This window comes from Heteronotia binoei, chromosome 7 (assembly GCF_032191835.1).
Source record: "Heteronotia binoei isolate CCM8104 ecotype False Entrance Well chromosome 7, APGP_CSIRO_Hbin_v1, whole genome shotgun sequence".
NCBI lineage: Eukaryota > Metazoa > Chordata > Lepidosauria > Squamata > Gekkonidae > Heteronotia > Heteronotia binoei.
In genome coordinates this window covers 99,729,400-99,753,497 of record NC_083229.1, presented here as the reverse complement: position 1 = coordinate 99,753,497, position 24,098 = coordinate 99,729,400, and the positions used below count along the sequence as shown (strand labels likewise).

Here is a 24,098-nt window from a genome sequence, read left to right as displayed (position 1 = left end):
GAAGGATGGGATCTGAATTCCGGTTCTCACGTAGCCTCCCCTGCTTGTTGTGGGGTTTCTGACAACCTCTGTGCACTGATGCAAATTTGGATTTAATTAACTTTTGATCAAAGCAATAACAACAAAAAGAGATTAAAAATACTATGGTGTATCTTAACCTTTGGAGTAGAAGGACAGGACAGAATTCTCTTCAGAGTTCTGTAGACTTTAAAAACTTAAAAGGTTTTAAAAGTTGAGCCCAGGTTTTATGCTGTTAAGTATAGAATGGCTTGCTAAACAGAGATGGTATTTGCTATGTAATTAACAGCCGCATTTCAACATGAATCTATTCCCACAAAATGTTCTCACAGCCTATCAAGTGCTGCAATAAACATAATAATTAAGAAGGGGGAAAAGCCTGTAAATCAACCCAGAGAATGAAATGTCAGTCTGGAAGATAAATATTTTAGCAACTATGTGAATATTAGCTTTTCCAGATAAAATACATATTTGAATGTGGGCTCAGGGGATATCTTGTTTTGCAAGATTGCTTTTGCTTCCTCCCCCCCCCCCCTTAAGGTGGCATTTGATTGTATCCTATCAAAATCTGAGATAAAATGCTTGCATATATATAATTGGATGCCTTGTATTCAGATTGGTAGGAGAGACAGAATGGAATTTATGCAGGGGGTTTCTAATAAATGGAGCCAGGGTTGCATAGGAACACTTGTGGTGTAATTAGTATTACAGCTCAGTTATTCAAGGAGACATCTTTAGTTTCACAAGAGTAACTGCCATAGCCATCTTGGGTAAGCTCTGAGTAATAAAGCGATCTTCAGTTATGTTTGTTCTGCTTTGAGTCATCAGTATAGGTGATAGCATTATTTAGTGCATAGACAATATAAAAGATGTATATAATAATCCTCTCCTGGATTCATGCCTTGAAAGTTTAGAGGTTAGCTATTCTGGGTAATATGCACCAGTCACTATATTAAATAAGTATTTAAACAGTTTATTAGATTACTCTGACTGCAGCTGAAGGTTATATGTCTCAGTGACCATAAGAAACAAATGCATTCTTGAAACATTCTCTGATGATATAGTTATGTCAAGAAAGTAGCAATAATTAAAATTCATAACCTATAATGGTCAAGGTTTGACCACTGCTTAAATTAGGACCACCATTGGTGCCTTTTGTATCTTCTTGGACATGTTTTTGATCTTTTATTGGAGATCAGAACAGTTTATATTATTAATTCGGTGGGAATAATACAATCTAGTAGCATAAGCAATTTAAAGAAACCAGGCTCTTTTCTGAATACAGTATTCATAGGAGTTTAACTGTAGTGGGTCTCAAGGCCCATGTAATATAGTGTAACAATTGTTATGTAACATTTGCACATGCAGCTTTGCATGTGGTAGGTGGTAGAACAAAAACTATAGTTTCCTTGGGAGGCTTAGTGTAGGCAGACAGCCAGGAAGACTGGAGCTTGTAGTCTCATTGATGCTGCGACTGCAGCTCAATACACACTTATGGCCCATCCTCCATTATTTGGGCTAGATTGCTATCTAAATATGCATAGGATGGGGCTGTATGACTTATGCCCTGACAACATTTATGTGAGGATAAGCCCCATGGAATACAGCAGGCCATACAACATTTATGTGAGGATAAGCCCCATGGAACACAGTGGGCTACAAAACACATCTAGCCCCTGAATATTGATGATGATGGAGAGGAGAATCAGGCATAATTTTCATCAGTTAATACTGATTAGACAGTAGTAGCTAGATGTCCCCCCCCACACACACTACAGCCACTCAGTTGCCTCTGGGTAGAGTTGCTATCAACCTTTGCGCATAGTGAGAACCTGGGGGATTCAGCAGCAGTTTCCTTAAAATACACACCATTCTTGGTTTCAGTCTTGTTGCTTTATGCAACAGAACAAGTACCATATCCTTTTGATTTCTTTGTTACCAGGAACAACATCTCAGAAGTTACCTATGCCTTTGAAATGTGTAGGTGCTTCTGGAGCTTGGGGATGGTGGATATTAACCCACAGGCTTTAAAAAAATCATTCATTGGGAATGGAACGGCAGCAACCTGTTGTCATTTGCAGATGCCGATTTCTGATTGCAGAGAAGGAGGCGACTGCAACAACATTTGACTTGTGAAGGTATCTCTTTGTCAATATGTCTCTGTGCAGTTGTCAGTGCAAGAGTGTTACGAGGGCAAATCAAAACAGTTATGTCGTCATTCTAAATCTTTGCTAGTCTCTGCATGATTACAACTTTATTTACACTGTCAGTTTCATTTTGACAAATATAATGATAATGCAACCACAAAAATATTTTAGATTAAGCACATTGCTTAAATGAAAAAAAAAGAAAGGTGTGTTTCAGTTGACTGAATAATACAGTGGATAGGGGGGAAATACAGTTGGTTGAGTAATGTTGGCTTGTATGTGAGGTCATGCTATTTAGGTCATTCCTCTTCATTTATGAGTCATGCCTAGATGGTGGGGTGTGTGTGTGGCTGCTGACATTGGAAAAGGTGCATGCTTGCTGCAAGATGCACAAGCTCATCCTTTAGCCTGTCCGTAATAGATATTTCAGGGTGATTCCACCATACTAGTCAAATATAGCACTATGCCATCATTTTTGTATGTGGTTATAATGGTATTTCCAGAAGACATCTTCATTAGTCTGCTGTTTTCCCATTCTTTCCTGGTACTGTTTTCCCATTTTGTCATGGTACTATTTCTTTTCCTAGGAACTGATTTTTTAATGACTGTTTAATTTACACATACACTCAAGCACAGTCCATATCCACAGATCTGTGGATGTTGTTGTTTGCTCAGTTTCTGTTTATTTTGAGGATGATGTGTGTTTCAGCATGGGTCAGCATGGGTTGCAAAGCGTATTTCTGGTTGTCTACCTCTGAACTGCTGGCAAGAACTGCTGGTTACCTTTTTAATTTTTGAATTAGCATTATTATAGCATTACAGTGTTGTAAACTAGTGTTTCTACTGTTAGGCAAATATTCCTAGTGTTATGCAGTACTATCCTAAACAGAGTTACGCTCATCTAAACCCATTGACTTCAATGTGCTAAGAATGGTGTAGGATTGCACTGATGATGTAATAGTGGTCATTGGATCAAAAGGTAGAAAAAATATGGAGATATAGTTCTGCCAATGTCATTCTTAAACAGAGAGCAGTGTTTCCTCTAAGCAGCATTAGTGTGAGCTAGCGCGCCATTTTTTAGCCTCCAGCTGACACATTTTTGTCTCAATTCAGGAAAAATGGCCCCAGAGCAAACTAATTTATTCAGTAGCTCACAACTTTAATGCCAGTAGCTCACAATGTAGAATTTTTGCTCACAAGACTCCACAGCTTAGAGGGAACATTGACAGAGAGTGAAGCAGATTCATGATTACAGTGGAACATTCCCTATGTGGATGGGAAAATCCAGAAGGTCAAAGCTTTCAAATGTGTAATAGCCCCTGGTATGTAGATTGTGCATGCTGCTAATGCTGGAACCGTTGCAACTTCATTGCCTCAGTACAGAATCACCCTTAGATATAAGACAGCAGTCTCCGCCACACTGTCCCATCAATGTAAGAGAGGTTGTGATTCTCCCCTTTTCCATTTTATCCTTACAACAATGAGATAAAAGAACTTTTGCCCCTAGAGGCCTGATATTAAAAACAAATCAGATACATTGAGAAAAACGGAAAGATTTCTTTTCTTTTAGCATTAAGAGTAAAATACTTTATAAAGCAGTATTTTAAAGAAATGTTGCTACAGCAAAGTAGCTATTTTGCAGATATAGTAATATTCTGCTGGCAGATATAGTAATATTCATGTTGATATCATTATGTTGGGTTGGCTACATTGCTTACCCTGTAGTAAAAATAATTTCAAGTGCGGCAGATATTGACTGTTTTTTAGCAATGTGGAACATAGAGCTAGAGTCTAGGAGGCTGCCAAATATACTGTTGCTTCTGGAACAATAGAGCCTGTGACACCATTTGCTTCAGTTATCTCCAACTTCTGTATCACATGGAATAAATTAATAAATGTTCATAAATACACATACACTCAAGGAATATGGAAACATGTTAAAACATTGAGAATCCTCAGTTCTTGAAAAGCCATGAAGCCCATGAAACTTTACGCAAAACTTGAGAATCAGAAGCTTTCATACATTTATTCTGATTAGATGAAAGTGAACTGCACCGATGTTTTTAAGGAGATGTTATGTACTGGCGTGGAGCAGGATATTAATCCAGTGGAATAAAACCCACAAAAGTTGATGCTGCATCAAGACAGTAGTACTTCTAGTTCAACTGGATACAAACTTTGGAGGATCCCGTTTCCCCCTAGTGGCCAGCCAGATGTCCTGGAAACACCATGCCAGAATTCAGAGGCTAAAGCTTCTTAAAGTTGTGGAATGCAGGATGCAGGTTCCCTTTAGCCATCCTAGTTAATTGGAAGACTAGCTTACTGTAAGTATGTTTAATCCTTTTATAAAATCCATCTAAACTAGTGAGCATCACTACGTCCTGTGGCAGTGAGTTCCATGGTATAAAGAATAGCTAATTACAATACTGTGACACTGGCTGCAGTTTTTGAACTTTTCCCTCGGAAATCAAGTTCATTTATTTTTATTTTATTGGATTTATATCCTGTCCTTCCCGCCGAAGCAGGCTCAGGGCGGCTCACAATACATAGCTTACAATAAAAAAATTACATTAAAAGCATTTAACAGTTTAAAATTAATTTGGTGCTAGTTTTATGTAATATTCTGCAAAATAATGTAGAAATCTACATACTATTTTTAATCCAAGATAATAAAACCTCCCTCTTGTTCCAGTGTTGATGTCTTCTATTTGCAATTCCTGTGACTTATTTTCTCAACTGACATTTTTAAAAATAAGATATGATCAGAGTGTACCATCTCGTAATGCTGTCTCTAATGCTAGCTGTAGTGATAATTATTGCTTGAACACAATGAAGACATTAGTACTTCTTGAACTTAAACGAAACTACAGTTTCATGTGATGAGCTGTGTATAATGGATTTCATGTCAGTTTAAGAAAATAACTTGGTAAGAGAAGGCGTTGCATCTGTTTGCTCCCTTAAGAAAGATACAATCTTCTAAGACCATTGATTAAAGTGGGCAGAGGGATGTAGCTCTATTTATGACGATGGCACTTTCAAAGCAAGACAAGAGGACTGTCTTTGAGTTGTGTATGTTATCCCAAAAGAAGAGCCACAGTGATCATTCATGGGAGCAACTATTTTTCTTGGCTAACTGTACACTCCTAAGGAGAGTCATACCCTTCTAAGTCAACAGGCTTAGAAGTGTGTGGCTCTTTAGGACTGCACTGTGAGCAAGCTGAAATGATGGCTGCATGTACCAGAGTGGTTTTTCTCTCTATTGTATATGGGTTACTGGCGAAGCACTTTGCTACTCTGGACTGTATCTGTATATAACTTCACTGTAAATATCTGTATAATACATGGTTTGTTATACAACCAAACCGGTGTGTTGGGTTTTCATATCTATGCTCCTATTGCTACGGCAAGTTACTGCTTTGGTCTACCTGCACACAGCGCACGCTCCTGCCATCATGAGGTTCCAAATATGCATAGTAAGATGAACTGAACAAGAACTTCCTTGACTTAGCAAATTGCTGTGGCAAATGTAGGCTGTTTTCATGCACAATGGATAATGCACTTTTAGTGCACTTTTCATGTCCTCTAGCAAGAGTTGGGAGGTGGATTTTCTGCTGTGAAACAGAAAAAAACTGAGTTGCAAACAATCACTAAAGTGCATTAAAATGGCATTGTCAAACGTGTGAAAGAAGCCTTAGAGATCTAGTGTGATGCAGTGGATGGAAGGCCTAGGTTCAAGTGCCTGCTCTGTCATGGAAGCATGCTGGGTAATCTGGGGCCAGGCACACACTGGTCTAAGCTGCAAACTGGCTCGACCTCCCCTACTTCAAAGGGTAGATCTGAGGATCAGATGGAGGAGAGGGGAACAATGTAAGTTGCTCAGGGTCCTCGCTAGGGAAAAAGGTGGAATATAAATGAAGTGAATGCATAAATCAACATTGTGAACTCCTATTTATTTGTCTCGGGGTCTTTATATTCTCTGGCCTTTTATGTAACTTCATTATTGATGAGTTTTTTTTCTTAGCAGAAGGCTGGATCTAAAGGGAACAGTTTTGCCATTAATAGTATTTTATTTGTAGAATATATTTCCAAGAATCAAGACAGAATGCTTTCTGTTGATGCATTTAGGTTTACTTGCAACATTTTATGAAATCTCTTGTGAATGGGAAAGCTCTGTGAGTGGCTCTGGAGTTCATGAAGGTACAAATGTATTATATTCTTTTCATTATGTCAGGTGTGACTGTGAGAATGCAGGTGGTATAATTAAAAAGACATAAAAAGAAGCCCAAGGAGGCCCCCCTCTTCTCTGACACTTGCACACGGTGTCGGCAAGAGTTGGGTATGCATATCTGTGGGCAAACTGTGCTCTCCTTAGGTTATTATGAATCCTTGCTGAGCATTAATATGGCAGGGGAATTGTACCTTGATTCCACACTGCAGAAAGAAAAGTTTGGACTGCGTTTGGGAAATTAATGGTCGGATGGCGAAATCCAGCAGAAAGGCACATTTATTTGAGTAGACATCTTCAGTATAAATATTTGTACCTTACAGCAACATTCCTTTTTCAAAGCAGACATCTTACATATTGTAAATGTTTATACATTTTCGGTGCTAGGTTAAAGCTGTTATGATTCACTTATGGCAAAATTCTGATCTGTACTCTGTACTCTAGTGGTGTAATTCAGGTTACTCTGTTGGCACGGTGGTGTTACTCCAATGTAATGAGAATATGTCCAGAAGTCATCCAAAGGAATAAAATCTTATCTTTGTGTTTGGTGTGATTTTTAAAAACTAAAAATCATTTAGTCGGCAATTATTTCAGGTTGTGTATTTTTAAAGGGCAGACTTCAAATGATCAGATGAAATTACTCTTACATAGTTAATCCTGACATAACTTTCACTAATATGGTTGTGATGCAAGTCTTTTTATTCTCTGGGTGTTTCTCATCCAGCAAATGTCCTGTTTCATAGATGAACGAACTGGCTGAGACTTACTGGTTCCCGCCCCCTGCCCCCCCTCTCTCTGGGGATTCCTGTGTTACTTTAGACAGATAATTATGTGTGCCTTTTTTTTTTTTAATGACGTGCTTGTATCTGAAGCTTAACAGAATTATTTTAGCTCTAGTGACATATTTGCTGTTGCTAATTTCTTCTTGCATTCCTGCAGTTGGATTGCAGGAATGATAGTTTACACCAACAGTCTGAAGACATGTGCCAGTGTTCTGAGATATTTAGTATAAAAAACAATATGTTTGTTTAGTAGCTGCCAAATAGCTTAAAATTGAATGTTTAACTACCAAATACCTTAATTATTCAATATGTTCATACCTGTGAGATTTTGCTCTATTGCATTGACTATGAGGCAGTGGCTTTATTATGTTTTTGAAGCTGTGACGGTGAATTTACTTTTTAATCTATTTAATCACTGGATCACTGCCATAACAGCAATACAGTGTTAATGTTGCCTATCATACCAAGTATGTAAGGTCATATTTATAAATATTCACTGTACATTTAAAAACATAAACAAAGCTGGTCCTGGTTTGTGCAGACATAATGTAGTGAATCGCTGATATGGTGAGAGGAGATGGGTCTTTATCGTTATCTATTGAGAACATTTCTTTTATCCTGTCTTTCCTCCGAGGAGCTCAGTGCAGCATACATTGTTTTCCCGTCCCCCATCTTATCCTGTCAATAACCCTGTGAGGTAAAGCTCAGACTGTGATTGGCCTTAGGTCACGACAGAGTGAAGATTTGAATCTGGATCTCCCACAATGAAGTATGACACTCTCACTGTGCTCTTAAACAATCTAGCTGGTTTCCTTCTGTGCTTAGGAGTTTCAATGTATGCCTCTAGCTCCATACATGGCTTCCATTTTCTTGTCTGTGAGCTGGAACATGTCTCATGTGCACAACAAGGAAATTTTTGAATGTGTTAAGCATTTCCTGTGATTGAAACCCCTGTGGAGTTTTGGATCCTGTTGTCCTGCTATAGTAAGACATCAAACGCAACTTATTAGGAGGAGATGGAAGAGGACTGAACTAAGTCACCATTTTCCTCTTCCCAAATGCACACCTAGGAGGCTTCTCATCACAAAAGCAATCCAAACCCTCTGTCCTCTCTCCAACATGCTGACCTTCTTTAAATTTTAATTGCTCATATGATAGGAAGTTAGTTATTGCCTAACACATTTTGTTTGCAATTCTGTTTGAAAAGTTGCCATCAAAATGAACAGAGGCTTTACTATGGCTTCAAAATTACTTGCATTTAGTGGAGCAAAAACAACAAGCGTTAAAACCGTAGGAGGTGGAAGTAATTCTTGAATCGATCAGAATTAAAACTGGTGTATAAAAACAGAACAAACCTTTTAACATGGTTTTTCATTACCAATGTGGTGACAAATCCCTGTGACAAATTCCTTATCTGCCCTCTCTTTGCCTCTTGGTAGATAGTATTCAGGTGTTCTTTTCATACTGTCCCTGTTGTCAAATTTGAGAATTCAATTTTTTTCTCAAATTGATCTAACTCTCAGTCTTGTTTTCATAGTGAAATGGAAATGACAACTTATGGACTTGCAGTATGAACTGAGGTACATTTAGTATATTTTGTACTGATGATAAGTATTTAACACAGCACTATAATGTATGTCTGAAAACGGGAAGTTTTAGAGCCACTAACACTTCTTTGTTATTCTGTTATCAAATTAATAGATATCCGGTTGTTAATCTATTGTAGCATTTGTGACAGACCCCTATAATTTTGTATGTATAATTAATTTTCTTTATGGAATAGGATTTTTCCTCTTCATCAGGCAGTTCTCTAATTGAGAATATTTGTTATGAAAATTAAAATGTACACCATTGAAATTTGGTGCTTTGTATATACACTGTGACTTGCAGGCACTGTGTTACAGTGGTTTGAGTTGTATCTGGGGGGCGTGGTCTCAGAAGGTGGTCCTGGGGGATCCCTGCTCTGCTTCATAGCTATTGGCTTGTGCGGTTCCATAGGGGCTTCTGCAGAGTTTGATCTTATCCCCCATGCTGTTTAATATTTACATGAAGCCACTGGGAGAGATCATCAGGTTTGTGCTGCAGTGTCACCGATATGTGGATGGTAGTCACCTCAGCCTTTCTTTTCCGCCTAATTCCAAGGATGTTGTTGATGTTCTGAACCAGTGCTGGAGTCATTCATGGGCTGGATAAGGATTAAGAAGCTGAAACTTAATCCTGACAAGACTGAGTGCGAGTTAGTAAAAAGGCAGACCAAAGACTTCAGCTCTTTCCTGTCTTGGATGCGGTTATACTCCCCTTTAAAAGCCAGGTTACATAGCTTAAGAGTGCTACTCAACATAGCAGTCACCTTAGAAAACTGTGACTGTTGTAGGTCTGGAGTGCTTTTGCCCAGCTTTGAAACAGGTGCATCAGCTGCATGCATTCCTGGTTCACTCAGATCTAGCCACAATGACTCATGGCTTAGTTACATCTTGACTGGACTACTGAGGTGCACTCAGTTTGGGCCTACCCTTGAAGAGTGTTCGAAAGCTTCAGCTGGCACAGAATACAGCTGATCGGAGCCAGCTATCAAGAACATGTGACCATGATACTGCAGCGATTAACGCTGGTTACCAATCTGCTCCTGAGCCCTTTAAAGCCTTACATGGCTTGGACTGGGTCATATGAAGGCCTATATTTTTCTGTAGGTTCCTGCCTGGGAATAAGATTGCAGGGAAAGGCCTTCCTGACTGTCCTGTCAGTGAAACAAGCTTGTTTGGTGGCTCGTGATCATGGAAAGCCTTCCCCAGGGAGGTGTGTCTGACCCCCTCACTTTGATTTAAACAATCCTAAATTGATTATAAATTTTGGTTCTATGTATTTTATGTCTGTTATTTAATGTTCTTTACTTATATGGTAAGCTGCCTTGAGCTCTGTCAAGAAGAAAGGAGGCTAATACATGTTTTATATCATAATTATAAAGCACATTTTAAAATGAGTAAAATGAAATGTAGACTAGAAGTGCTCAACCACGGGTTTGGCTGGTTAATAAATCAACATATATATTCTGTCCCCTCCAATTCCAAAGCCATGATTCTAGATACGTTTCCCCCTGCAACTATACATGGATTCTAGATATATCCCCCCCCTCCGCAACTATACATTTCCCCCCCACAGTAATCTACTTCCCGAAGTTATTCTACATTAAATGTGAGAATGAAGAATCATGTATGCCACTCTGAGCTCTTTAAAACAACAGTCAGATAAAAAAGAGGATAAGTAGATGTAGACAGATTTTCTGCCTCCCTTTTTTCCCTGTACATTTCTCTTCCTACCCTTTCCTCCTGTCCAGTTCTTGTTTTCCACTTATCGCCATTAGCTGTTCTACCTTTATGGTCCTTGGCTTTTAGGTCCCTTTCCATGAGGACCTCTTCTCACTCACTGTCTGTTTTCAACAGACTGCCCTATCCCTAACCTCTGTCCAAGTTATAAATCCCAGCCAAACATGCAGCATTCCTTTTCCTCTTAAATGCTATGTTGTGAATGTTCTGTAGTTCCTGTTTCCACAAACACTTGAAATTGGTGAATGTTTTGTGACATTGCGTCAGCTCTGGCAGTCAGCGGTCTCTCTAACTTAAGGGCAGTACAGTAGATGATGGTAGTTGCTTTGTCAATGTTAGTGTATTATAAGGAGCTGCTTTGATTAGATCAGACTTCATAATATATTTTCCTTGTAATCCATCCCCTCACCACACACAAGCACTTAGTTCAAAGCAAGCAAAAACCAAACCTACTTTGTTAATTTTCAGGAAAGCATCTATGGAAGGCAGACAGAGATTATGACACTTATTGAGTTGCTTATCAGTATTTTGTATTCAAGACAAGTTTAAATATGCTTATGTCAAAATAGTATTTTGAAAGATACAGATTTTGGTTCTTTTCTTATATGTGTGGTGTTCCCTCCCCAACCCCTTTTCTAAGAATTTTTAACTCCCTCCCCCCCCCCCCCCCCCGGGCCTGTCATCTGTATGGTAAGATTGTACTGCTTTCTGTGAATAAGCCAGAATTTACACTTGCAAAACTGTAATTAAGCTTAGTGTTTCCAAATGTTTTTTCCCCTCCAAAATCTAATACAGTAAATGATACATTTAAAATTGTGTAGTAGGTCTGCGGGTTTAACAGTTACTATGATAATGGCTGAATGGGCGAGCATAATTTTATATTTGTACCACATTTTTTAAAATGAAAAAAAGTAAAATTATTGAAAGACAGTTTACACATTAACCACCGTGGATCCCCTTCCTGTGAGGGATATATTTATTTCACCTCAAAGTATTGATAACTGCATTCAATGTTTATTTATAAATGTTTATTTATAAACATTGAATGGAATTATCCATACTTTATCTTGCACTAGGGAAATACCCTGTTTGATGCAGTTCTATGCAGAATATATTCTCTCAGACTCTGACTTCAGTAGACTTTAAAGGGTATAACTCTGTTTAGGATTGCAATGTAGGAGTGTAAAAAGTACTTAGTTGCTTTTTAGGAACTTTGTATCTTTTCCAGGCAGGGTTAAAATGCAGTAAGGCTGATGGAAATGGGTGATAAAAACCCTGGCCATTACCTAACTACAATGATCCAGAGCAGAAATATGTCTCACCTGTTTTTGGAACACCTCCTCCCCTTATTGGTATTTAACTTTAAGCTTAATTGAGGTACAATTCTAGACATCTGCAGAAGTTAGTTGTGGTTTATGAAAGCTCATGCTGAACACCCCCCCCCACACACACACATCTTTTAAGGCGTTAACTGGTCTCCTGTGTAATTTTCCTCGTATAAACAAACATGGCCACCCCTCTGCAATTTTAAAGCTCTGTACAACTTGTCACACAGCCTTCCAGCAATGTATGCTGGGCCACCATGGACTCCAAACTATTTTTAGGAGACTTTTGAATGTCTCTTAATGCATACATATCTCTGAATGTACAAAATTAGCTTTGGGAAGAAGGACTAGGAATTTTCTTGTACAAAAGAGCATTCACGTTCTTATAATTTAGTTGTACACCTGAGACCCTTTCTTGTGCTTAATGTGCACAACAGAGAAGTATAATTATTTAAAACCATTCAGTATTTATATTAAATACATCTGTCCCCTCTCAGCTTAGTGCATGGTTGCTTCAAAAACATACATACTTCCAATTACTAAAAGCAGAAAGAGTAAAGCAAACGTATAATTGGACCAATAATTAAAAGCGGAACAATACTGAGATAAATTATTAATATGAATAATGAAAAACCTTCCTCCTGAAAGGCATTTTTAAATCTCTGCCACAAGGCAAGGAGAGAGGAGAAGGCCCTGATTCTGTGTAACAGTCTGTAGTTCCTAGGTCTGCATAGAATTTCACCTAGAGTGATGCGTATTGGGCCTAATAATCCTTACTGCAGTTGTCTCAAACCTTGTATATGTGCACACTTTTGGCATTTAGAGCACTGAGGCTACCTCAATAAACCCAGGTGCGTGGGGAGCAGAGACCAGTCACAAAATGGCGGGGTCTGTTCACTAAACGTTAGGACATTTCAAGCCAGTCGTTCTCCTATACTAGAAACTATTGTGGGTGCTCACTGCAGACATGAAGGTAGGGATGCTAGACAGTGTTCCCTCTAACCTGTATGAATGAGCAGCTGCTCATTAACTCAGGAAGCCAAGCTCAGCAGCACTCTAGAGCCTCACAGAGTCTTGCATTGCCCATTGCCTATTTTAAGAGTACAGCAATTCTATTAAGAACATAAGAGAACTGCTCAGGATGTGAGCTGCTCAGTAGGGGGGAAAAATTAGAAGGAACATTGAGGTCAGCTTCCTGGTGAGGCCCAGGGACCCCACCAAAATTACAATTCATTTCCAGACTACAGAGACCAGTTCCCCTGGAGAAAATTGATGCTTTGGAAGGTAGATTCTATGGCAAGGTAGACTCTGACAGCCCTGCTCCATCTTCAAATCTCTAGGAGTTTGCCAACCTGTAGTGGGCAACCCTATCCCCCCATCCCTCTCCAGTGGCCAGGTGGGAGCCTGGCAATCCTGCATGAAGGTGACACTCCTTGGGCTCTTTCCTCCTATCCCAGTGAAATGTAAGAAAGTAAAAACTGGCTCTTTTCTTTAGAGAATAAGCAGTTGAGGCCCAGGAAACACATAGGTGGGCATGAATATCACTGCCTTAGAATACTGAATCATTCTGTTTTTGCAAAGGAACACAACTGAAAATTTAACTTATCTTGTTCACTAGGATCTCTCTTGTTGAGCATTTCATACGCTATAGTTCCATTGATGATTGCGTTGGAATTTAAAGAGAGTACTATTTGAATGTTATTGGCCTCCCCCCTTTCATTCCATCCCAGTTCTGTAGGACCTGCTGGACCTAGACAATAGGCCATGTTTGTGAGGCAGAATTTGCCGTTTTAGTCTCTACTCTGTAATTTTAGATTTTATATATTTTAACTGTTTTTTAACTGTTGTCTTTTATGATGTAACCTGCCCTGAACTTGTTCTGCAGGAAGGGTAGGCTAAAAATCAAATCAAATAAATAAATGATCTTGTATCTGCCCAGTTGGTGGCATTCAGCATGCCATCTGCCTGGGTCACTGCTGTTGCCATAGGCTCACCATTTTCTGGTTTGCTTGGGATTACCCATCTACCAGTGTCAATGCAGACAGGCTGTGTATTATTTAAAACCAGCTACATTTCTAGTGCACGGGCTGTTTTTGCATTTGTGCAGCCAGCTGTGTTAATCGTGTTGGTACATGCTCAGAATTTATTGGATTCAATTTAAGATCTGAGGCAGCAGTGCACAAATGTACATAATTTAAAAAAAAAACCTAGTTTAGAATATTTGAGGACTGTGCTCAACTTTGGGAGTCAGGCATGAATGCCAGACAGGCAAGCCACAGACCTTCTCTTGTCCCTATCCCCACATCAGGCAAATAGAAAGCAACTTTTTGTAGGCTAATGATTTTTTTCCAATCAAGTGGCCTGAGCCTATGGGGAAAGAATGCAGAAGTCCATGTATCCTATGAGAATGCAGTGGAAGTAGAACATGTTTAAACCACTTGCAGTTATCATTTTTGAGGCTTTGCAGTTTAAGCATAGAAATTACTCATGTCTCAGCCCAAAAGAATCAGAGATCACTCACGTAATGAGATACCTGAATGCACTGCACCTAAACAAAGAAAACAGAATTTGTAGTGTCTGCTCTATAGTTCTCTTTCTTGGAAGTATTCCAAACCTTGAACCTGGATATTTTCATGATATGGTGCATGCATTTGTGCTGTCATTTGATGGTGGGATTAGCTAGGGAGATAAATGTAAGATTGAAAATTAATTATATGTAGGCTAGTATAGAAATTTTAAAGACCATAAGCTAGAGTTCAGTTTGAGGCAACTGTGATGGTTGCTTAGTTATTCACAATGAGTGGTCCTACCATTATTTGGTGATGCTCTGATATTAACAGAAAGAAGTGCAAACAGCCTACAGTCTTGGGATTGCTCTAGACCAGGGGTGTCAAACATGTGGCCTGTGGGCCAGATGAGGCCCCCTGGAGGGCTCCTATCAGTCCTGAAAGCAATTCATTGTCATCTGCTTCCTTCTCCCTCTCTTGCTTCCTTCTGCATCACAGCTTGCTTGCCAGGCTTGATCAATCACACAGGAGCTATAGAGCAAAGCTCTATTTTCTCCTTTGGCTGACCACCACTTGAAGCAACTTATGTACAAAAGCTCTCAATTCCTAGCCATTTTTTCTCTGGGTCTTAGGTTCAAAGCATTGACCATGAGATTTCTGTAATGAATTTCAATAAATCAAAAGTAGGTTTGCAACTTACAGATAAGCACCTGAACAGTATACTCAAGATTGCTACAGCACAGACATTTACCGATTTTGATGCAGTAATTCAGAGCAAGAGGTGTCAGTTATCAGAGACTGTCAAAGAAACAAAATATTTCAAGAGTGCTAATCTTTTAAGCATTTTTTTAAAAAAGTTTTAAAAATATTTAATTGTGTTTGTATCCTTTATGAAGTTTACATCTCCGCTACCTGGCATTACATTTTATGACACACATGAAGGTCTCATTTATGTCAGATCTGGCCCTCATAATAAATGTTTGACAACCCTGCGTTTAGACATTACGAAATGTTTTTTTGAAGGACTTCTGTGCAGATGGATCAAGTTCAGGAAACGTGCAAAAACATAAAGAAAATGCAGACATTGCCTTCCTGCATCAGATGAAATAAAAGTCTAGTCTAGTCTCTCACTAGAGGACAATCCTATCGATAAGTTCTTAAGCAGAATCTGATAGACCTCCTGTTTAGTCCCATTGTGTTTTAATCAGAGGTCTGTGAACAAAGAGATTCCATTCAGCTTTCATAGCTAAATTATGATTCAGTCATGTGCCCTTTGTGGGTGCTTTGTAATAATGCTTGAGCCCATTCACAGCAGTGGTTTTTTTAAGTCCTTACAGTGCAAACCTAAGAACACTTTCTTGAGAGTGAGCCCCATGGAGTGGACTTGAGTGGAAGTCTGAGTACAGCTGCTTGAGATTTCTGACTTATAGCATCTCTTACAAGAGTTACCAATAACAGGAATTTCATGATTGCTCAAAATAACTGAAGTAGTGCACTATTGCTGTTTTTAAAGTGCTGCCTTTTCCATCTTGCAGACCTGACTTCTTGTTATATTTGTATTAGTGAGTGGGAGCTGAGCATTTGACTTGCACATGCTGTCGAGGCAGTATCCATTGTCAGTTGCATTTTTGTTGTTGTGTCTCTCTGAATCCAGCAAAATGTTGCATACAATCTGGTGTCTTGCAAAATGTATATAAGAGTAGCTGTATCCATGGTTGATTAACATCAGTCCCTTGCTGACATCTTAATTAATGGCTATGTTAATATATTTATGAGAAAAGGAGGCATACTAGTGTTCACAGATACCCAGGAAACCCTCCAGGATGCTGGATTCAGGCTAGGTCTTGTTTCTGGATGAATTTTAATGCTGTAAGTTAATGTCATGATGTGTAATGCATAATTTATATTGTCATTAATAGGGATGTTAGGGAAATGTTTTCAAGCCAGGTTAAGAAAACAGTGCATTTGAATGTAAGTAACTGTGGTCACATAATATGTAACTTGGTGTATTTGGAGATGTCCAGGTCAGAGATACAACAAAATAATCCCCCCCCCCCTTTTTTTGATGGCATATGTTTAGAGAAATTTATTTTATAAAAGTGCACAACTTTGATTTAAACTTGTTTTCAGGGGAGTTGACACATTCCAGATTTCCTTTGTCTTTACCGAAGTATTTTTGGCACTAATTTAGTGGTTAAAGTCTAGCAAAATTCACTGGTAAATTTGGCCCAGATAAAAACAATGAGAAAATGATGAATTTTGGATTAATGGATTCACCATTGGATTTATTGATCATCAGTTTTCTAGGATAAGTGGGGTTGTGAGGTTAGGCATATTCTTTGATTATGCCTGTCTCATTTGGAATCTGATGCAGAATTTGGCTGTAATATTAAAAATGCAAATTTTTATGTTCTACCTTTGTAGAAGAAACAATGGCAATATCTTGGCAATAACTTTTCATAAATAATAATAGAATAGGCGTTCTGTAATTAGGAAAGTCTTCTGTGTTCCCTCGGTATTGATCTCTTTTATTTATTATTAATTATATAAATTCATACATCTATGCCAGTTTTAAACCCAGAATTTTTGGTCTATTTTCTGGTGCCATTGGATTTATTTTATTGTCTTGAATAGTTAGAAAATACTTAGAATACTGTCATGATCACAGAGACAGCTTTGAAAATGTAATGGGAATGCCCAATTTTTACAAATTTCAGATTTCATGTTTTCTAAACCCACATACATTGAAGGTACCTTTTAAATTAATGATGCCATGATTTTATTTTGAGGAACTGACATGATTGAATCCAATTTCTAAGAAAATTACTTCAGAATAGTGTTTCCAGACAACAAAATGTGCAAATCAGGAATAAGCTTTTTGGTCATGATCTATTTCTCATAATTCTGTGATGTTGCATAAGTTACTCTTTTTGTATTGTAAAAGATGGAAGATAAATTTAATTATGTATTTGTTGGAAGTTTGGAGAGGAAAATTCAGTTCTGTCGTGACTAACTTAAAATGTTACACTATGGTTATTGTGTCAGCATTTTAAAATAGTATTCTTACAGTAATTTATATCATTCATTAATCATGTGGCCTTCCTTGACTGTCTGTGAGTCAATAAAATCAGTCATTTTATGTGAAATCTGAGGGTCGCTTCAGTTATTGTATGTCTCCTACCCAGAGATAGTATCTTCACGTGTGGAAAAAATGAGTGCACTCTCCCTTCAGAAATGGAGTGCAGGTGTCTTTTAAATGTTCAGAAGGATTTGGTGTGATAGCCCACCTCCCACTTTGCAAATTGTTGAGAGATCTGAGTGATTTATGCTTCTTCAGGTTCTCTGTATTCAAAAGAACTTCTAAATCATCCTTAGCCCCCATATTGTTGTTGTTTTTCAAAGATTCCTATGCCCTTGTTTTTTGAGTTTCTTGGCTTCTGCATATCTGGCAACAGGGTGTGAGATAACCTTGGGGAACTTCACTGTAGAGCTTTAATTCTGTGAGCTACCTGACAAGAAGCTTGAGAATTGAAGGAGACATTATAATACACCTATAAATGTCTAGCACATGACTCATTGCAATCGCATCCAGCTTTCCAGAGTAATGGACCTCTTTGACTGGTCCATTTCATCATGAGAGACTTGCAGAAGAGCATAAAACAGGGACATGACATCACCTTAATCCTCTTGTTTTGGATATCAAATGAAATCTAAATTAACATTTTGGTAAACTCTGCTTCTTTTGACAAGTTGATTCAGAGGACCTGAATTCAGGCAGGATTCCTGTTTCATCTAAGTTGGCTGCGCCAGCTATTATCTTGTCTTTCTGCTTGTTTTAGGAGTATTGGAAAGAGTGCTAATTAGTTTTAAATCAGTCTCTCCATAGCAAAATGCCAGTCAAAAATACTGCTGTCCTCTGTTACCTAGTTTCAAGGATATGTAGTTCTAACTAAAGTGGCAAAAATGATGTGACTGGAACATAAGAACATAAGAGAAGCCATGTTGGATCAGGCCAGTGGCCCATCCAGTCCAACACTCTGTGTCACACAGTGGCCAAATATACATACACACACACACATATATATATATCACACACACACACTGTGGCTAATAGCCACTGATGGACCTCTGCTCCATATTTTTATCTAACCCCCTCTTGAAGCTGGCTATGCTTGTAGCCGCCACCACCTCCTGTGGCAGTGAATTCCACATGTTAATCACCCGTTGGGTGAAGAAGTACTTCCTTCTATCCGTTTTAACCTGACTGCTCAGCAATTTCATTGAATGCCCACGAGTTCTTGTATTGTGAGAAAGGGAGAAAAGTACTTCTTTCTCTGCTTTCTCCATCCCATGCATAATCTTGTAAACCTCTATCATGTCACCCCGCAGTCGACGTTTCTCCAAGCTAAAGTGCCCCAAGCGTTTTAACCTTTTTTCATAGGGAAAGTGTTCCAGCCCTTTAATCATTCTAGTTGCCCTTTTCTGCACTTTTTCCAATGCTATAATATTCTTTTTGAGGTGCGGTGACCAGAATTGCACACAGTATTCCAAATGAAACAGCACCATCGATTTATACAGGGGCATTATGATACTGGCTGATTTGTTTTCTATTCCCTTCCTAATAATTCCCAGCATGGCGTTGGCCTTTTTTATTGCAAGCACACCATCTTGACATTTTCAGTGAGTTATCTGCCATGACCCCAAGAACTCTTTTAGTCAGTCTCTGCCAGTTCACACCCCATCAACTTGTATTTGTAGCTGGGATTCTTGCTCCCAATGTGCATTACTTTGCACTTGGCCACTTGACGCCCACTCACCCAGCCTCAACAGATCCCTTTGGAGTGCCTCACAATCCTCTCTGGTTCTCACCACCCTGAACAATTTAGTGTCATCTGCAAACTTGGCCACTTCACTGCTTACTCCCAACTCCAAATCATTTATGAACAAGTTAAAGAGTATGGGACCCGGTACTGAGCCCTGAGGCACCCCACTGCTTACCGTCCTCCACTGCGAAGACTGCCCATTTATACTCACTCTCTGCTTCCTATTAATTGGCCAGTTTTTGATCCACAAGAGGACCTGTCCTTTTACTCCATGACTCTCAAGCTTACTAAGGAGCCTTTGATGAGGAACTTTATCAAAAGCTTTTGGGAAGTCAAGGTAAACAACATCTATTGGGTCTCCTTTGTCCACATGTTTGTTCACCCCTCAAAGAAATGTAACAGGTTAGTGAGGCAAGATCTTCCCTTATAGAACCCATGCTGAGTATTCCTCAATAACTTGTGTTCATCAATGTTCCTACTCATTCTGTTCTTGATAATGCTTTCTACCAACTTTCCCGGTATTGAAGTCAGACTGACTGGCCTGTAATTTCTTGGATCTCCTCTGGAACCCTTTTTAAAGATGGGGGTGACATTTGCTACCTTCCAGTCCTCAGGAACGGAGGCAGATTTCAATGAAAGATTACATATTTTTGTCAGGAGATCCACAAGTTCAACTTTACGTTTTTTCAGAACTCTTGGATGTATGCCATCCGGACCTGGTGACTTATTAGATTTTAATTCGTCTATCAATTGTAGGACCTCCTCTGTTGTCATCTCAGTCTGACTCAGGTCTTTCAACACCCCTTCCAAAATAAGTGGTTTTGGAGTGGGCAAACACTTCTCATCTTCCACAGTGAAGATGGAGGCAAAAAATGCATTCAGCTTCTGAGCCATTTCCCTTTCCTCCTTCAATAATCCTTTTACCCCTTGGTCATCCATGGGCCCCACTACCTCCCTGGCTGGTTCCCTGCTTCTAATATATTTGAAGAAATTTTTATTGTTGGTCTTTATGTTTTTTGCAATATGCTCCTCATAGTCCCTTTTTGCCTGCCTGATCACAGTCTTGCATTTGATTTGCCACAGCCTGTGTTCCCTTTTATTAATCTCACTTGGACTAGCTTTCCACCACTTAAAAGGAGTCCTTCTTACCTTTTACAGCTTCCATTACTTTGTTTGTTATACCTGTTTGTGCCTTTCCTAATTTGTGGTATATATTTTATCTGAGCTTCTAGGATTGTAGTTTTAAATAGCCTCCAAGCTTCCCCACGGGTTTTGACTGTACTTACCTTTCCTTTCAATTTCCTCTTCACATGCCTCCTCATCTCAGAGAATTTACCCTTTTTAAAGTTAAACATGGTTGTACTGGTCTTTTGGGCAACTCCCTATTTATACAAATGGTGAAATCAGTAACGTTATGGTAATTGCTCCCAAGCGGTACGATCACTTTTACATCTCTCACCAAGTCTTGGGCATTACTTAGGACCAAATCCAGGATTGCCCCACTCCTGGTAGGTTCTGTGACCATCTGCTCCATAGCACAGTCATTGAGAGCATCTAGAAACTCAATCTCTTTCTCTCGACCTGAACACATATTGACCCAATCAATCTGTGGGTGGTTAAAATCACCTATTACGACATAGTTTTTACGTTTAACCACTATCTTTAATCCTTCCATCATATTATAATCATCCTCTATCTTATGATTTGGTGGGCGATAACAAACTCCCATAGTTAAATTTCCTTTTGGGCCCTCTATTTTGACCCAAAGCATTTCTAGAAGGAAATCTAATTCTCTGACCTCAGTCTTACTGGACTGTATACCCTCTCTGACATGCAGAGCCACCCCACCTCCAACCCTTCCCCCCCTGTCCTTCCGATATATATCCAGGAATCACCGTCTCCCACTGATTCTCCTCATTCCACCAAGTTTCTGAAATTCCCACAATGTCTATGTTTTCCCCCAACACTAAACATTCCAACTCACCAATTTAACTTTGAACACTTCTAGCATTTGTATACAAACATCTATAATTTCCCAGGCAAGTTAGGCTCGCAACCTTCCTCCTGCTGCCTCGAGACTTTGGCAGACACTCCATACTGTTTGTCACCATCTCAGTGGACAACTCTGATGCATTACCCAGTAGAAAAGTAAGAGCTAACCCTTCATCTCTTTGAGATGAGTCCTCCCGAACCAGAGACATTTCATCTCCTGTCGGCTTACTTGCAAGATTTAGTTTAAAAACTGCTCTGCCACCTTTTTGATTTTAAGCGCCAGCAGCTTAATTAACAGATTTTTTCCCTTTTCCATCCTGTTTTGCTGCTGATACTGTGTAATGACTTTTAACACATTTGAAGTCTCTATACTGCTAGTATAAAATTATGAAGATAGCTGAAGTGAATGTATTGGCTCCAATTATTATCTTTCACTGTCAGGGCTTTGCTTTGGTGGAAGGAGCTTTTCTCCAGCTGGAGAAGTCAACCAAAGACAATTTATCAAATATTATTTTCTATATCAATAGAACTTTATATGCTTTAAATTCCGCCCCCCCCCCATGTAACTTAGAAATATACCCTTGAAACAAGGTGCATGACATAAGGCCTGTGAACCACTGAAGCATTTCCTTTGGATTCCTGGTCCGTTCCCACTTCTCCCTGAAATACTATACTAGGAGGAAAAATCCCTAAAAGTATATTCTAGCAGGATTTGGGGGGAAAACATTACAGTTATTCCATATGTTATTATGTTTTAAAGTTTTAAGCCAGTTTTAACTAAACAATAACTTGCAGAAGTTTCCAGACATCTACATAAAAGAGTTCTCCTGTCTGCCTGCTTTGTAAGCAACTGAATGCAGAACAGAATATTTAGTATTCAAATATTTTTGGAATTTGATTCGCTTTTCAGATACATCTACAAATGACATAAGCTTGCAATGGTTTCATCTGTCTTGTCTAGTCCACACATTCCTACATTAATCATTTGTGAAGCACTGACAGACTGAAAGGAAGTATTCTTTTATAGTGTTGAAAAGTGTATATGTATATATTGAAGTTTTTTTTGAGGGGAAGGGTATGTTGTCCCTGAGAGGAAACTGTAGGACAGTTCTGAGGAAGATCCCTGAAGAGAAACACAGTACTGAGGGAAAAGAAGAGTTCTGAGGACAGAAAGAAGCCATCGGAGTCCCAGGGTAGAGAACAGAATAATCTGAGAAGGAGCCTCAAGACAGCTGCAGGTTATGGAGATGTGCAGTAGCACAGAGAACCAGCCAAGCCACAGAAGATTGTGAGAGACTTTCAGAAGGCCCCAGAATGACAGTAGATGACTAAATCACATTTTTGGTCACAACTTTGTGTTTCATGTATGTGTGTCCTACTTAGGGTTGCCAAGTTCCCCCTGCCCATCAACAGTGCCATTGAGTCCACCCTTCAAACATCTATTTTCTGCAGGGGAACTGTAGTCTGGAGATGAGCTGTAATTCCAGGGGATCCCCAGGTCCCACCTGGAGGCTGGCATCCCTAGTTCATACTTTGATTCCCCATTGCAGAAGGACAGACATGTAGAAGAATCGTGCTCAGGCTGATTCCAGTGCAGGAATAAATTGAGCATGTGGAAAAGCCTGATGCTTGCTCACTGTTCATGTTCAGAAAAAAACTCACAGTTCAGCTATTCTGAGTATGTACCGTTGCAGAATGCTGATAGGGGACTATGGGAGAGGTGGGGCTATGACTCAACATGAGCCCTGTTTGTGGCTCCATGTGGGGGGAGAGCCAGCAGGGCAATGAGCAAGCACCTTGGGTGTGTCCAGTGAGGCAGGATGGGCAGCAGGGGCAAGTGAGAGGCTGGGCTGTGGCAGCAGCAGGAAATCTTGGCCCTTCCCCTCCAGAGTGGACTTATGGCTGAGCCTGAACTGGGCCATAGAGGGAGTGGGAGGGCCCACCGAGAGGGTTAAAGTGCTTTATATTGCTAAATCTCTGTACTGTGATTTTATATTGTAATGGCCAATGAGCACATACAATAAAGCTATTCATTCATTCTAAGCCACTCAGTCTTCCTCACCTGGCCACGTGGGAGAAACACGTAAGTTGTTTTCTTTGAACATGTCATTGTAAACCCTGACAGCAGCAAGTTTCCAAAGTCGGTGAAAAGGCAGTGACTGGGGTGTTGCCATGTTCTTATGACAGCAGGCTAGGAGAACATTTCAGCTGTAACAAGGATCATATTTATTTGAGGCCGAATGTTTGTTTTCTCAAGTGAAGCATATTTAAGGCGGCCAATTGGCTGTAAAATGTCCTGTCGCTTTAATAGAGGTTTACTACATACTCTGAGTGGCTTCAGCTGCCCATTCCCACAGTAGGGTTGCCAGCATCCTGTTGAAGCCTGGATATCTCCTGGAATTACAAATGATCTCCAGAATTCACTGCCACAGGAGGTGGTGGTGGCTACAAGCATAGACAGCTTCAAGAGGGGATTGGATAAGCATATGGAGCAGAGGTCCATGAGTGGCTATTTGCCACAGCCTATCGTTGGAATTCTCTGGGGCAGTGATGCTCTGTATTCTTGGTGCTTGGGGAGCACAGCTTCTAGCCCCACTGGTGGATCTCCTGATGGCATTTAGGTTTTTTGGCCACTGTGTGACACAGTGTGTTGGACTAGATGGGCCATTGGCCTGATCCAGCATGGCTTCTCTTATGTTCTTATGATTACAGAGATCTGTTCCCCTGGAGAAAATGGCTGGTTTGGAAGGTGGACTGTAGGGCAGTATATCCTGCTGAGATTCCTCCCATCCCCAGATCTTGCCTTGCCCAAGCTGTACCTCTAAATCTCCGGAAATTTCCTAAACAGGGTTTGGCAACCTTACCACACAGTGAGTGGTGTTTTATTTTGTTTAAAGAAGAGGACTGCTCTCAGCATGTTACAAAGGAGCCCAAACATAACCACAGGAAGAGTGGT

The 24,098-nt window shown here is 39.6% G+C and overlaps 1 protein-coding gene across 3 annotated transcripts in view; it reads left to right on the top strand.

The window, feature by feature from the left end:
* ZNF516 (zinc finger protein 516) overlaps positions 1-24,098 on the top strand; it is a 146,044-nt gene that overhangs the window by 5,724 nt on the left and 116,222 nt on the right. Inside the window, exon 1 of one of the 3 annotated variants that reach the window (XM_060244086.1) lies at positions 6,291-6,362. The exons of the other annotated variants lie outside the window; for them this stretch is intronic. The gene's annotated coding sequence lies outside the window, so the exon portion shown is untranslated. Of the gene's footprint in view, positions 1-6,290; positions 6,363-24,098 lie in introns of those variants that run through there. 3 annotated transcript variants of the gene reach the window in all.